Consider the following 16,936-nt stretch of genomic DNA (forward strand, 5'->3'; position numbering starts at 1 on the left):
CCTCCCTCCTTCCTTTCTTTCTACTTCTACTAATTCTTTCTTTCTACTTTTTCTGCCTTTTATTCTGAGCCATGTGGATGAAAGGCTCTTGGTGCTGCAGCCAGGAGTCAGCGCTGTGCCTCTGAGGTGGGAGAGCCAACTTCAGGACACTGGTCCACAAGAGACCTCCCAGCTCCACATAATATCAAACAGCGAAAATCTCCCAGAGACCTCCATCTCAACACCAGCACCCAGCTTCACTCAACGACCAGCAAGCTACAGTGCTGGACATCCTATGCCAAACAACTAGCAAGACAGGAAGGAACACAACCCCACCCATTAGCAGAGAGGCCGCCTAAAATCATAATAAGTCCACAGACACCCCAAAACACACCACCAGACGTGGACCTACCCACCAGAGAGACAAGATCTAGCCTCATCCACCAGAACACAGTCCCTAGTCCCCTCCACCAGGAAGCCTACACAACTCACTGAACCAACCTTAGCCACTGGGGACAGACACCAAAAACAACGGGAACTACGTACTTGCAGCCTGCAAAAAGGAGACCCCAAACACAGTAAGATAAGCAAAATGAGAAGACAAAAAACCCACAGCAGATGAAGGAGCAAGGTAAAAACCCACCAGACCTAACGAATGAAGAGGAAATAGGCAGTCTACCTGAAAAAGAACTCAGAATAATGATAGTAAAGATGATCCAAAATCTTGGAAATAGAATGGACAAAATGCAAGAAACATTTAACAAGGACCTAGAAGAACTAAAGATGAAACAAATAACGATGAACAGCACAATAAATGAAATTAAAAATACTCTAGATGGGATCAATAGCAGAATAACTGAGGCAGGAGAACGGATAAGTGACCTGGAAGATAAAATAGCAGAAATAACTACTGCAGAGCAGAATAAAGAAAAAAGAATGAAAAGAACTGAAGACAGTCTCAGAGACCTCTGGGACAACCAACATTCGAATTATAGGGGTTCCAGAAGAAGAAGAGAAAAAGAAAGGGACTGAGAAAATATTTGAAGAGGTTATACTTGAAAACTTCCCTAATGTGGGAAAGGAAATAATTAACCAAGTCCAGGAACCACAGAGAGTCCCATACAGGATAAATCCAAGGAGAAATATGCCAAGACACATATTAATCAAACTGTCAAAAATTAAATACAAAGAAAACATATTAAAAGCAGCAAGAGAAAAACAATAAATAACACACAAGGGAATCCCCATAAGGTTAACAGCTGATCCTTCAGCAGAAACTCTGCAAGCCAGAAGAGACTGGCAGGACATATTTAAAGTGATGAAGGAGAAAAACCTGCAACCAAGATTACTCTACCCAGCAAGGATCTCATTCAGATTTGATGGAGAAATTAAAACCTTTACAGACAAGCAAAAGCTGAGAGAGTTCAGCACCACCAAACCAGCTTTACGACAACTGCTAAAGGAACTTAATCTCCAAAATTTATAAGCAGCTCATGCAGCTCAATAACAAAAAAACAAACAACCCAATCCAAAAATGGGCAGAAGACCTAAATAGACATTTCTCCAAAGAAGATATATAGACTGCCAACAAACACATGAAAGAATGCTCAACTTCATTAATCATTAGAGAAATGCAAATCAAAACTACAATGAGATATCATCTCACACCAGTCAGAATGGCCATCATCAAAAAGTCTAGAAACAATAAATGCTGGAGAGGATGTGGAGAAAAGGGTACCCTCTTGCACTGTTGGTGGGAATGTAAATTGATACAGCCACTGTGGAGAACAGTATGGAGGTTCCTTAAAAAACTACAAATAGAACTACCATATGACCCAGCAATCCCACTACTGGGCATATACCCTGAGAAAACCATAATTCAAAAGAGTCATGTACCAAAATGTTCATTGCAGCTCTATTTACAATAGCCCGGAGATGGAAACAACCTAAGTGTCCATCATCAGATGAATGGATAAAGAAGATGTGGCACATATATACAATGGAATATTACTCAGTCATAAAAAGAAACGAAATTGAGCTATTTGTAATGAGGTGGATAGACCTAGAGTCTGTCATACAGAGTGAAGTAAGTCAGAAAGAGAAAGACAAATACCGTATGCTAACACATGTATATGGAATTTAAGGGAAAAAAATGTCATGAAGAACCTAGGGGTAAGACAGGAATAAAGACACAGACCTACCAGAGAATGGACTTGAGGATATGGGGAGGGGGAAAGGTAAGCTGTGACAAAGCGAGAGAGGCATGGACATATATACACTACCAAACGTAAGGTAGTTAGCTAGTGGGAAGCAGCCGCATAGCACAGGGAAATCAGCTCGGTGCTTTGTGACCGCCTGGAGGGGTGGGATAGGGAGGGTGGGAGGGAGGGAGACACAAGAGGGAAGAGATATGGGAACATATGTATATGTATAACTGATTCACTTTGTTATAAAGCAGAAACTAACACACCACTGTAAAGCAATTATACTCCAATAAAGATGTAAAAAAACAAACAAAAAAACTGAACAACAGACTCCTTAGTTATTAGACTTTTTTTTATGGCTATAGATATAATGACATTGAGAGTATACTGATTAAATCTTTAGATGAGGTAAAACTAGAAGGCTACTTGATTTGACAGAATCACAATCAAAAAGGTAGTAGGTTGAAAAGGTAGTAGGTTGATGGGCTTAATCTAGGAGAATAAAGATTAATATAGACAAATGTAATGGCTGGAACTTGGCCCAGGAAACCGACCACACAGGAGTACAGCTTAAGAGCAACAAATGCGATGTGATATAGATTCTAAAAATAGCAAATGGAATTTTAAGTTATCCAAAGAGAAGTATAATAGAAGCCTTCATAGATCAGATCCTCTCTGAGTTGGGCTGTCCTTATTTGTAGTATTTGAATTGTAAAACAATACTCTGGAACTGATCTGAAGGCAAGGGTTTGGCTGGTAGAAGATCATATGAAGAATGACTAAAAGAAGTGGGGAAAAAGTATAGCTGTTTATGTTGAGTAAAAAACATGACAGTTTTTTTGGGCTTCCCTGGTGGCACAGTGGTTGAGAGTCCGCCTGCCGCTGCAGGGGACACGGGTTCGTGCCCCGGTCTGGAAGGATCCCACATGTCACGGAGCGGCTGGGCCCGTGAGCCATGGCCGCTGAGCCTGTGTGTCTGGAGCCTGTGCTCCGCAACGGGAGAGGCCACAACAGTGAGAGGCCCGCGTACCGCCAAAAAAAAAAAAAAAAAAAATTACAGTTTTTTAAAATGTTCTTTGAAAGATTATATTGTGGGACAAGAATCAAATCTACGTAGTGTGACTTTGGGTACGGGCCCGAGACAAGTGGGTGAAAGTACTGTGGCAACATATTTAGGCTCAGTTTGAGGTAGAACTTTATAGCAAACAGAGCTGAAGTTAATTGGATAGTAAATTGGACTTCCCCGTCCCTGGCACCACAACAGCAGAAACTGTATGACCCCTTGTCAGAAACCCACATAGGAGCTAAGCACTGATGTATGCTTGCATTCTTTTCCCCTCTGAGATTTAGTGAAAGATGAGTGAGCGGGAAGGAAATATAGGTTTGATGCTTTATTGAGTTAGAAATGAAAAAAGCCAACTTAGCTGTTTCTGGACAGTTAATCAGTACTTTACAAATCATGGCCTTGTTTTCAGCAAGGTCTAGGATTTGTCCTATAGCCTACCATTTTACTTCTCAGATCCCTTGCAAGGGAAGAAAGAAAATATAAAATGGTGGTTAATCAGATTTGCTATTTTGTTGTATCAAAAATTGAAAAGGCTTAAGCATCCAATGGAACACTTAACTGTTATCCAAAGCTTTCCCATTTTCTGTGAATTTTAATTATTCATTCCATGCCTGTATTTGATACCATAGATTATGGATAATTATTTGAATGCTACAAGGGTGAAATTTCTTTTATGATTGATGTTGAAGTTTAATAACAGAGTCTTTAACTATTGTTACATTCTTGGTTATATGATAACCTTTGGGGATAGAAAAATGTTCAGGTTTGTAAGAATACTAATAAGTACGTTCTTTAATTAAAATAATGAGGTGATCTCTTCACAGATTTATAGTTTGAAGAATAATCTCTAAAAAGCTAGTTTTACAATAAATTTTACAAAGTAATTTTGATGTGCTAGTTTAAAAGACCCAAGAAAGGTCACAGTCCCTTGCCCCCTCCTGCCCTCACTTCTCCCCTTATCCAGTGGCAATTCCACAGCCACTGTTATTATCCTCAAACACTTCATCCTCAGCTTCCCTGCCCTTCTCTTGCCTTGTGATTCCTGCTTGGTTAAATCACAACCCTGAGTAACTCCAGCTCTTGCGTCCTCCAAGCCTTTACCCACGTGGCTGACTGTGGCTAGAGAACCATGCACAGCCATGTTGACAGTACTCACTGTGAATTCACAGTCACTATTCTTGAATAGGCCCTTAGTGCTGCCTGCTATTAACACCACCATCCCCTTCTCCTCTTAACACTGCCTTCCAGATCCTCATTCTGTGCAACTTCCTATTTCACTAAGAAAACAGGAGACTGTCTACCCCAGCCTACCACCTCATCTACCCCCTGAACTGCATCTCGGTGGGACACTCTGCCTGGCCTCCCGTTACTATGGATGAGCTGTTTGTGCTCTTAGCCAAAGCCAATTCTTGAGGGCCTTTGAACTTGCCATTCCCTAGGTCTAGAACATGAACAGTCTCCCTCACTTCATTAGAGTCTATACTAAAATATTGGTGAGTCTCTCCTATTTAAAATAGCAACCTCCAGCCCCACCTTCCAGTCTCCTTCCCTGCTTTATTTAGCACTTATCATCAAAAAATATTTCCTATATTTAGCTTGCTTATTTTGATTATTGTCTATCTCTCCACAGAAGACTCAATTTCAAAAAGATGTCAGTTCTTTCTAATTTATTCGTAAATTTAGTAGGATTCCAGTAAAAATATCTAAGGCTGTGTATGAGAATAGGTGAATGGATTTTAGCTTCATATATAAAAAGAATCAAGAAATAAGATAAGAGGGCTTCAGTGGTGGCGCAGTGGTTGAGAGTCCGCCTGCCGATGCAGGGGACGCAGGTTCGTGCCCCGGTCCGGGAGGATCCCACATGCCACGGAGCGGCTAGGCCCATGAGCCACGGCCGCTGAGCCTGCGCGTCCGGAGCCTGTGCTCTGCAACGGGAGAGGCCACAACAGTGAGAGACCTGCGTATTGCAAAAAGAAAAAAACAAAAAAGAAATAAGATAAGAAATCTTTTAAATAGAAGAGCAATAAGATGGAACCAACCATACCATATAATAAAATATATCATAAAAGCCTAGAATATCAGAATAGTGTTATAGAGAAATATTAATAGACAAAACCGATAGAGTAGAACAACATGTGGGAATTTAACATGCAAGAAAGGTTGTATCGCAAACCTTTGAGAAAAATATAAACTTTTCAATAAATGAGTTGGAGAAAATTCAGTAACCATTTGGGAAAAAATAAGAGTCAAATCCAGAGCAAAATGTAAATTTAATGAGAATCCCAGAAGATAATTTTGTTGGTTTTTGGACTATGTACTATGCTTCTAAATTCCAAATAAGAAATTAGATGAATTGGAATTGTCAAGAAATTTGGAAAAATAAGACAATTAAGAAAACTGATATTATCAGATATTAAAATAATATAAACCTATGGTAATAAAAAACTATGCACTTGACACATGAACAGACATCTACATCTACATCCGTGCTCATGCCTTCCTAGAACATAATGGATTCTCTATACAAGTTTGTTGAAGATAGAATATAATCCTCAACTCAGTACGGTATTATCTTTAAATTATCTCCTGCCGTATAACTTAATTATTCATTATTCTATTGAAATTTGAGTTGTTTTCACTAATATAAATAATGTATCAGGACTTCCCTGGTGGCGCAGTGGTTAAGAATCCGCCTGCCAATGCAGGGGACACAGATTCAAGTCCTGGTCCGGGAAGATCCCACATGCCATGGAGCAGCTAAACCCGTGTGCCACAGCTACTGAGCCTGCCCTCTAGAGCCTGCGAGCCACAACTACTGAAGCCCACGTGCTAGAGCCCGTGCTCCAAAACAAAGATGAGTCACTGCAATGAGAAGCCCACACACTGCATCGAAGAGTAGCCCCGCTCACCAGAACCAGAGAAAGGCCGCGTGCAGCAACAAAGACCCAACGTAGCCAAAAATAAACTAATTAATTAATTAAAATTAAAAAAAAGAAACCAGTAAAGTTATTAAAATAAATAATGTATCAATGAGCAAATTTAAAGATAATGCTTATTGAGTTGAAGATTATATTTTGTCTCCAACAAATGTGTATATGTATATGTACACATACAACACATACATACATATAATTAAGTTTAAACAATAAAGTATGTGTGTATACATACACATACATACACACTAGGAAATGCAGATATTAACATGGATGAACATCACAAGCATTATATAAATGAAAAATTGAAAGGTACATTATTCTACTTAGATGAAGTTCAAAACATTGCAAAACCAAAAGTAAATTGTATAGGCATACATACATATAAAATAAATCTGTAGGAAGAAAAGCAAGGTCACAGTAAATATTCATTAATATGGTGGTTACTTGATGGGTGGAGGGGAAGTGTTTGGGATTTGGGATGGGCATAAACAGGAAGTGGGTACCAGAATAAGTAGCAGGCCTGAGATGCTATCCTTAGAAAGACCTGCTTGTAAGTTTAGACCTTGGCTAGCGTCTGGGAGCTTAGATTTCATCTTGGGAGGGTTCCCACCATTGCCTGAATAAGAGTGGCTCACAGTGCCTAAGCAATATGGTTTATGCCAAACACCTGCTTTCCATCGGGAAGTCTTGAATTTTGGTACATGCCAGGCAGAGGGAGCTGCATGTCCAGTTCCCAGCGAAAACCCTTGGCACTGAGCCCCTAATGAGCTTCTCTAATAGGCAACACTTTACACATGTTGTCACGACTCATGGCTGGAAGAGTTAAACCCATCCTACTTGACTCCCCTGGGAGAGGACTCTTAGAAGCTTGCACCTGATTTCCTTGTGCCTTTTCCCTATGCTGATTTTGTTTTGTATCCATTCACTGTAATAAATCATACTGTGAATATGACCTGATTCTGAGACTATGAGTCCTCCTAGCTAATATCAAAGCTAGTGTTGGTTTTAGAAATCCCTTTCAGTGAGGGCTATACAGGTGTTCTTTCAAAAATTTTTATATCTTTCATATATTATAAATATTGCATGTATTTACCGATTAATCAAAAGGAAAATAAAAGGTGAAATGAATAGGAGTTACCCAAGTAAAGATGAGATGTAATTGTGTAGAAAGCGTTCCAGTAAAATGAAATAGCATGGCAAATTCTAGACCCAAACCACAGAATATCTCATTCAAGGAACTGAAATTATGAACAGAGGAATCAGAGGAAATGGTAAAACTGGAGAAGTAATCAGAAGTAGCCGTGGTTGTGATCTCCATGAAAAAGTCTTCCCAGTTCCTGCCGACCCCATCTTCCCTCCATGTACTGCCCCTTCTCCTCCTAATTTTCATCTATGGTGTGATGCAAATGTTGAGACACCTTTTTTTCCCATTAGCATCCCCTTTTTTCCATTGCCGTTTATTAGAAAGACTATGAATTATCTTGGTACGTTTTTGAAAATGAATAAACTATATATGTGTGGGAATATATACACATATGTGTATATTTCTGGATTTTCTAGTCTTCTCTATCGATACATAGGTTGATTCATACTCCACTACCACACAACATTGTCTTGAAGCTGTAGCTTTATAATAGTATTTTAGATCACATAGTAGAAGTCCTCCCAATTTTCCTTAAAATTGTCTTAGGTATTCTAAATCCTTTTCATCCTCATATATTTGGAATCAGCTTGTCTATTTCTAAGGGGGGGGAACCCTGCTTTTTAAAAAATTGCACTGAACATTTAAAACATTTTGAGAAAAACTGACATCTTAACAATATTGCCTTCACACCATGAATGAGGTTATCATTCTTGCTTGGATTATAATTCAGTAATATTTTATTTTGTTCAAATTGTTTCTGCTTTGGCACTGGGAGCTCTTTCAGTTGGTTCCTGTGTTGCTTTGATACACACCATCATTGTGTGTGTGTGCCTATAGTTCTTCCCAGGTGTTCAGTGAGGATTTCTCCACTCCGGCTGATGAGAACTCAGTATCTCCTAGTTCTGGGAATTGTTCAGCTTTGGGCTCCCAAGTGCTTTTCTTTGCCTGACCTCGTAGAATTTTCTCTAGGCATGTGCTGCTTTGTAGTCAGCCAAAACTCAAGGTGACCTCTATGATGATTTCTGGAGCCCTTTCTTTAGGATAGATTTTTTAAAAATTATTTATTTAGCTGCACCGGGTCTTAGTTGCCACGTGCAGGATCTTCATTGCAGCATGCAGGATCTAGTTACTTGACCAGGAATCGAACCCAGACCCCCTGCACTGGGAGCTTGGAGTCTTAGTCACTGGACCACCAGGGAAGTCCCTGGAGCCCTTTCTCCACATAGCTCTCTCCGCTCTAGCATCCTGTCCTCCAAATTCCAGCCACCTGTCCAAAATCTGATCTCTGTCTCCTCAACTCAGTAAGACTCTCATGCTCTGTTTGGGTTCCTCCTCCCCACCTGTGGTCCAGAAAGAGCCACCAGGAAGAAAGTAGACGCGTTGCTGGGATACCGTTTTTATTATCCTTCTCTGTCTAGTGCCCAATGTCTGAAAACAATTGTTGCTTATGTTTTGTACATTCTCTAGTTGTTACTATAAAAGGCCAAGTGCAGTACCAGTATTCCATCATAGGAGGAAGCACAACGCCCTCTACTAGGGTTGGCCAAAATGTTCGCTCAGGTTTGTCCATAAGATCGTACAGAAAACCCAAACGAAATTTTTGGCCAGCCCAATATTTTGGTTGCTATTTTACTTGGTAAATATTTCTGTAATCGATTACAGTTACTAATATAACTTCCATGTATGGGCATATAGAAATGCAATTGTCAGGGATTCCCTGGCGGCCCAGTGGTTAGGACTCTGCACTCTCACTGCTGAAGGCCTGGATTCAGTCCCTGATCAGGGAACAAACATCCCACCAGCTGTGCGGGGAGGCCAAAATAAAAAAAAGAAATGCAATTTTCTTAAACTATTAATAATTCTATAACTTGTCTGTAGATGTTTTTAAAGCTTTATATTCAGATAGTTGTGTTAAAATAATATTTTGTGTGTTTTTCTTTTCAGTTCTTAGAATTTTTATTTCTTTGTCTTGCTGCATTGGTTTGGGTTTCTGGGATAATGTAGAATACAACTGGTAATAATGGACATCCATTCTTATTCCTGGTTTTAAAAGGAATGTTTGATATTAGCTGTAGCTATTTTTTTAAGATCCTGATTAAAATACAAGTTAAGGAAGCTGTCTTTTACAATTCCTTTGTGGTTTGTTTTGCGGTATCCTGGAAGAATGTCCCCTCCCCCCAAGTTATATTTACTTCCTAATCTCTGGACCCTGTGAATATCACATTACACAGCAAGAGTGAAAATTAATTTATATGGCAAATGATGTGGTTAAGTTAAGGATCTTGAGAGGACTTTATCTTGAATTATCAGGGTTGGCCCTAAATGCAATCATATGTACCCTTAGAAGAGAGAGGCGGAGAGAGATTTTATACAGACAGACACAGAGGAGAGGTCCAGGTGTGGATAGAGGCAGAGATCAGAGTGATGCCACCATCGGTCAGAAAACATCATACAGAGTGAATTAAGTCAGAAAGAGAAAAACAAATACCGTATGCTAATGCATATATAGGGAATCTTAAAAAAGAAAAAATGGTCATGAAGTACTTAGGGGCAGGATGGGAATAAAGATGTAGACCTACTAGAGAATGGACTTGAGGACACGGGGAGGGAGAAGGGTGAGCTGGGACAAAGTGAGAGAGTAGCATTGACATATATACACTACCAAATGTAAAACCGATAGCTAGTGGGAAGCAGCCGCAAAGCACAGGGAGATCAGCTCGGTGCTTTGTGACCACCTAGAGGGGTGGGATAGGGAGGGTGGGAGGGAGGGAGGTGCAAGAGGGAGGAGATATGGGGATATATGTATAGGTATAGCTGATTCACTTTGTTATAAAGCGGAAACTAACACACCATTGTAAAGCAATTATACTCCAATAAAGATGTTAAAAAAAACACAAAAAAACATTAGGAGAAGCTGTGAGAGACAAGAACTGACTCTCCCCTAGAGCCTCTGAGGGGAGCCTGACCCTGCTCACATTTATTTTTCTTATTTCTAGCCTTCAGAACTGTGAGAGAATTATTGCTTTAAGCCACCAAATTCATGGTAATTTGTTATGGCAGCCATTGGAATCTAATATTGTTTTTATTTAGTTGTGATATTGAATCACATCAAATGCATTTGTTTTGCATCCACTGGAACAGTCATATAGTTTTTCTCTTTTAATCTCTCTCTTTTTCTTTACTCTGCGTTGCAGTGCACGGGCTTCTCATTGCGGTGGCTTCTCTTGTTGCGGAGCACTGGCTCTAGGAGCGTGGGCTTCAGTAGTTGCAGCGTGTGGGCTCAGTAGTTGTGGCGCATGGGCTTAGTTGCTTTGTGGCATGTGGGATCTTCCTGGACCAGGGATGGAGCCCGTGTCCCCTGCATTGGCAGGCGGATTCTTAACCACTGTGCCGCCAGGGAAGTCCCTCTTTTAATCTCTTAAAATGTGAATTACATTAATGAATTTTTCTAATGTTAAACCAACCCTATATTCCTGTGATAAATCTAACTGGTTTATGATGTATATAAGTATGAATGTATGTTTCCTCTGTCTTTTCTGCTGATTCTCATTTATGGTATATAATCTTCAAATGTTGTCTCTAGAGCCTCCAGCTAGAAGAAATGCAGCCCTGCTGACACTTTGATTTTAGCACAGTGAGACCCACTGTGAACTCCTGACCTCCAGAACTGTAAGACAATAAATTTGTGTTGTTTTAAGCCACCAAGTTTGTGGTAACTTGTCACAGCAGCGATGGGAAACAAATACGCTCATTTCCCTTAAGGATTCATTTGCAGGATTTCCTTAAGGCCTTAAAGGAAGGACCAATATTTCAGAGAGGACATGTATTTCCTTCTCCTAGTTGTCTAGGGCAGGGGTCCCTAACCCTGGGGCCATGGACCAGTAGCTGTCCCGAGGCCTGTTAGGAACAGGGCCTCACAGCAGGAGGGGAGCAGCGGTGGGCAGGCCAGCGAAGCTTCATCTGCCGCTCCCCCTCGCTCGCATCACTGCCTGAGCGAGCCCTGCACCCTCTCAGCACCCCACCCCCGCTCCATCTGTGGAAAATTGTCTTTCACAAAACCAGTCCCTGATGCCAAAAAGGTTGGGGACCGCTGATCTAGGGGCACTACTAGCCCAGGAACACTTTGAACTACATTAAGGGCTAGAGGTAACATGATTTTGAGCTGCAAATCCGTGTAAAGTCTAGGCTGTGTTATACTTTTCGCTGTTCCCCTCTCTCCTTGTTCTGTTAGACAAGGAAAATTTTCTCAGAGTCTCCTGGGTGGAGAGAGATGTGAGTTTACTTCTGTTTCACCCTAATCCTGGGTTGTAACCCTTTGCAGGTCTAGCCCAGTGTAAAGAGACCCTCCTGTTAGACTTTCCAACTTGGGGGCTCCCAGGCTTTGATTTCTGCCCCTTTTACCCCAGAAGGCTGTCAAAACCCAAAGTTCAAGTTTGTCTGGGATGGAAAATGCACCCAAGGCAGAAGCAATTTCGGGGTCTCTCTGGTTCTCACTTTCTTTAAGTTTTGCCCTGTTTTCAGTGCTTTCAACGCTTTTCATATTTTTCTTTCTTTTAGCCAGCATTTGTTGTGGTTTTCAGTAATGGGACTGATCTGAATAACCTAGCCCAACATATTCCCAGGCACCTATTAAAAATTTTGTCCTCTGAATCTGTCAGTTCTACCATCTAAACTTTTGGATGATCTGATTTTGCTGTCTTGTGTTTCTGCTGGCTCCCACTCACGATGCTTTGTTTTCCTGTTCATTTATTTGTTTGGTTAATTATAATCTCATTTTCAATAGACCTTTATTTGTCAAACTTCTTTGAAGGTTAGGTTGAAGTCACTTTCCCCCAGAAAAATATTGCAGTTGTATTTTCAGTTGCCTGGAGGCATGCCAACCCAGTACCAATTAAAAATAATTCCTTTGCTTGAGGTTTTCTACATCACCCAGGTATTATGAAGTAGACCACAAACATGCATGAGGTCTGACTTGTGGTTACACATTCTCGCGGGAATTTCTTCCCTCTCTTTACTCAGTTCTGATGTTGATACAGGAATTTCTGTGCCGCTCCCTCCTCCCTCATCCGCCAACACCTTTTGTTTTTGTTTTATTCTTCCCTTTACACTTTAACCACTTTGCTGATGGTTCCCTTTTGACACTTAGCTTTGTACAAGGTTCTTTTATAAGACTAAGAGAGTAGATCTTAAAAGTTCCCATCACAAGAAAAAACAAAATTTTGTAACTATGTATGGTGATAGGTGTTAACTAGACTTATGGTGGTGCTCATTTTGCAATATATACAAATATCGAATCATCATCTTGTACACCTAAAACTAATATAGTGTTATTTGTTTAATTATTTAAATTAAAAAGACTCCATAACTTGGCCATCTCATGTCCTATGTACATATCAAAATCAAAGCTTAGTGACACCAGGGATTGGCAGTGTTCTGCCATTACAGTGCTTCCTTATTTCTCTAGATTTCTGCCTCTACGTTTTTTGGCTTCTAAGACTGCTTTTACTCTTTATCAACCTAGCAATACATTTAAAAAGAAAATTTAACTATTTTAATGAGTATTGGTAGTTGCTGTGCAATGGAGGTGTTTAGGAATCTGCTCTGTCATTCTGTCAGAAATTCATCATTTTAAAGTGTCAACAGTCTGCTGGAATTTAAGGGACTAAGGCTATAGTTCCTAAAGTAGGCACCATGGTGTCCTGACCTCCAGAAGTCCTCCCTGACCCGGAGGATAAGATTAGATTCCATTTCACCACCATTTTATGCCTTGAATGCGAATTCTTTCTGCCTTCGTACTCAATTCTCTTTTATAACTCTTCTTGATTACTAACCCATTCCTCTCTACAAACAGTTTATGTGAAGTAAGTCAAAATAACATGACAGGCATATGATCGTTAAGAACTTTTTGAACTTTACATAGCTCTCTTATCTCTTCTTATCAGAAGCAGAACAAAACAATAAAACAAAATCTTAACCCAGGGCTTCTCAGACAAAGATGGGCATTACATAGTAATAAAAGGGTCAATCCAACAAGAGAATACAACATTTGTAAATATTTATGCACCCAACATAGGAGCAGCTAAATATATAAGGCAAAAATTAACAGACTTAAGGGAGAAATAGGCAGTAGTACAATAATAGTAGGGCATTTTAATACTTCACTTACATCAGTGGATAGATCATCCAGACAGAAAATCAATAAGGAAACATCAGCCTTAAATGACATGTTGTACCAGATGGACTTAACAGATATATACAGAATATCCCCTCCAAAAGCAACAGAATACACGTTCTTCTGGAGTGCACGTGGGACATTTTCCAGGATAGATCTTATGTTAGGCCACAAGACAAGTCTTAATAAATTTAAGAGGATTGAAATCATCTCAGGCATCTTTTCCAACCACAGCGGTGTGAAACCAGAAATTAATTATACAAAGAAAACCAGAAAATTCACAAGTATGTGGAGATTAAACAACATGCTGCTGAACAACCAATGGGTCACTATGTTGTATGCCTAAAACTTATATAATATTGTACATCAACTATACCTCAATTTTAAAAATATATAAAAAAAGAATGCTCAAAAAATAAAATAAAAAGAGGGAAATCCTGCCATTTGCAACAACATGGATGAACTTGGGGGACACTATTATAAGTTAAATAAGCCAGACACAGAAAGACAAATATTGCATAATCTCACTTATCTGTGGAATTTTTTTCTGAAAAAGGTTAAACTCATAGTAACAGAGAGTAGAATCTTTGTTACCAGAAGCTGGGGGTCAGGGGAAAGGGGAGATATTGATCAAAGGGTATGAACTTTTAGTTATAAGATGAATAAGTTCTAGAGACAGCATGATGACTATGGTTAATAATAATGTAATATATACTTGAAATTTGCTAAGAGAGTAGATCTCAAGTGTTTTCATTTCCCCAAAAAAGGTGGTAACTATGGAAAGCGATGAATATATTAATTAGCTTGATTGTGGTATGCTTTTCACAATATACATCTAAACATCACCTTGTACACCTTAAATGTATATAATTTTTATTTTTCAATCGTATCTCAAGCTGGGATGCAGGGAAGACCCTATCTCCAAATACAGTCACATTCTGAAGTACTGAGGGTTAGGACTTCCACATATGAATTTTGGGAGACACAATTCAGACTATAAAAACACCCAAAACTGATTTTTAAAAAGTGCCTTGAAACCTTCTGACTTAGATTAAAATCTATACAAATTAACATATAAGGAATAAACTCAAATCTTCAGAAAGCCATGATTTTGGTAGTCTTATTATAGGCTTCAGATTGAGCCAAAAGATATTAGCATAAAAACAAAATAGGTATCAGAGAGATATTTGCAGTGTTTCTTCAATATGGTGTAGGAAAAAGGAGCACTGAAGCTTGGGTATACGTCGGGGGGAAGGATATAAAAGTTCTAGTCACTAAAAGTTTCTTTTTACAATTGAATAATTCAAAGCAACTGTCAGATTATTAGTTTCCCAGCTACCTTGGTGTAGAAGACTTTGCCTTGAATAGTAGACATGCGAATTCCAGTCACTTGAATGAGATATATTATATAGTAAATTAATAAACTTGGATTCTGGGGGGCATATGTCAGTATCTTGTGTTTGGTTATTATTGGTTTGTCCATGAGGCTCTGATCTACTCTGGATGAATTAAATTGAGTTACTAATCCATCAACATATGAGGAATACAGTGGTCACAATGTATTGTCAAAATGTGAGGCCTTATTTGGACAGCCTCGTTGATGCCACTTAGCACAGTGCCCTCAATTTATAACAGCTGTTTGTAGCAGAAAGGTAGACAGAGTTTAGGGATATAAGAAAATGCCTTTTGGGTGATATGACCTCTTTCATCATACCCTGAGTCTTCTCTCATTGTACTGCAACAAAATAATTTGGTCTCCTTTTCAATGATCTGAAATGAATGAAGATTCCTATATTCAGAAAGTTCTTCTGTCATTTCACAATAGCTGCATAAAACTTTAAGGCAGGCGAAACAGCTCCTTCTCACCAGCAGCTTGAAGTCATGTCCATTTGGAAAGTCTGGGGAACAACTGAAGGTTGTGTCTGTGGGTTGGGCATATACTTTGGGTCAGGAGTGTGTGTGTGTGTGTGTGTGTGTGTAAGTAGTAAGGAAAGCTTCATTGTGAAGGAAAAAGACACGAATCTGTTGGTTTACTCATTGAGGGGCAAAGGTTAAGCTTAAATCAATATTCAAACTACAAAGCCTGGAAATTTAGAGATTTTTTTTTTTTTTTTTAAATCTTTGACCACTACTACTGATAACATGTGCTGTTTTACCTTTAGCTATTTGAAGAACCACTTCTTTAACAGAAAACAAAACACATCTGCCAAACTCAAAATTCCTACTTAATTTAAGTGAAACCGGTGGAAGTAAAATATTTACTTTGTACCTTTAACATCTTATGATTCTCTCAGGAAATATACCTGGTTTCACTATCAAGTTTGGTGAGTTATACTGTGCTCATTTAAAATAATAAGATTGGGAATTCCCTGGCACTCCAGTGGTTATGACTTGGTGCTTTCACTGCCATGGGCCTGGGTTCAATCCCTGGTTGGGGAACTAAGATCCCACAAGCCACATGGTGGGGTCAAAAAGAATAAAATAAAATAAAATAATAAGATACAAAATTACCAAATTATTGAAATGGGGCAAAAATATTTTTTTAAAAACCCTCGCAATCCCAGCACCCTAATAGAATTATCTTTATTTTTTATATCATTTTTCAATCTTTGCATATATACTCTTAAAACTAAAATATCAATACATTAAGTTTGTTTTGTGTTTTTTTGTATTTAATAGGCTAACATGCATTTTCCCTTTCCTGTATTTCTAGTCTTATTCTAACCATTAAAAATATTTTTTAGGGGCTTCCCTGGTGGCGCAGTGGTTGAGAGTCCGCCTGCCGATGCAGGGGACACGGGTTCGTGCCCCGGTCCGGGAAGATCCCACATGCCGCAGAGTGGCTGGGCCCGTGAGCCATGGCCGCCGAGCCTGCGCGTCCGGAGCCTGTGCTCCGCAACGGGAGAGGCCACAGCAGTGAGAGGCCCGCGTACCGCAAAAAAAAAAAAAAAAATTTTTTAAATTGTGATTAAGCAAACATAACATAATATTTACCATTTAACTATTTTTAAGTGTACAGTTCTGTGACACTAAGTACTTTCATACTCTTGTGCAACCATCATCCCCATTCATTTCCAGAACTTTTTCATCTTCCCAAAATGAACTCTATGCCCATTAAACGCTAACTCTCCATTTCCACTCTCCCCTGGCAACCCCCATTCTACTTTCTGTCTTTATGAACTTGACTATTCTAGGTCCCCCATATAAGTGGAATCATACAATATTTGTCTTTTTGTGACTGGCTTATTTCACGTAGTATAATATCTTCAAGTTTCATCCATGTTGTAGCAGATGTCAGAATTTCCTTCCATTTTAAGGCTGAATAATATTCCATTGTATGCGTATACCCCATTCTGTTTTGTTTGTCCACTTATCTGTCAATGGACACTTGGGTTGCTGCCACTTTTCTTTTTTTTTTTTTGCGATACTCGGGCC

Source organism: Monodon monoceros, unplaced genomic scaffold, assembly GCF_005190385.1.
Source record: "Monodon monoceros isolate NGI ecotype Baffin Bay Population unplaced genomic scaffold, NGI_Narwhal_1 Super_Scaffold_15, whole genome shotgun sequence".
Taxonomy (NCBI): Eukaryota; Metazoa; Chordata; class Mammalia; order Artiodactyla; family Monodontidae; genus Monodon; species Monodon monoceros.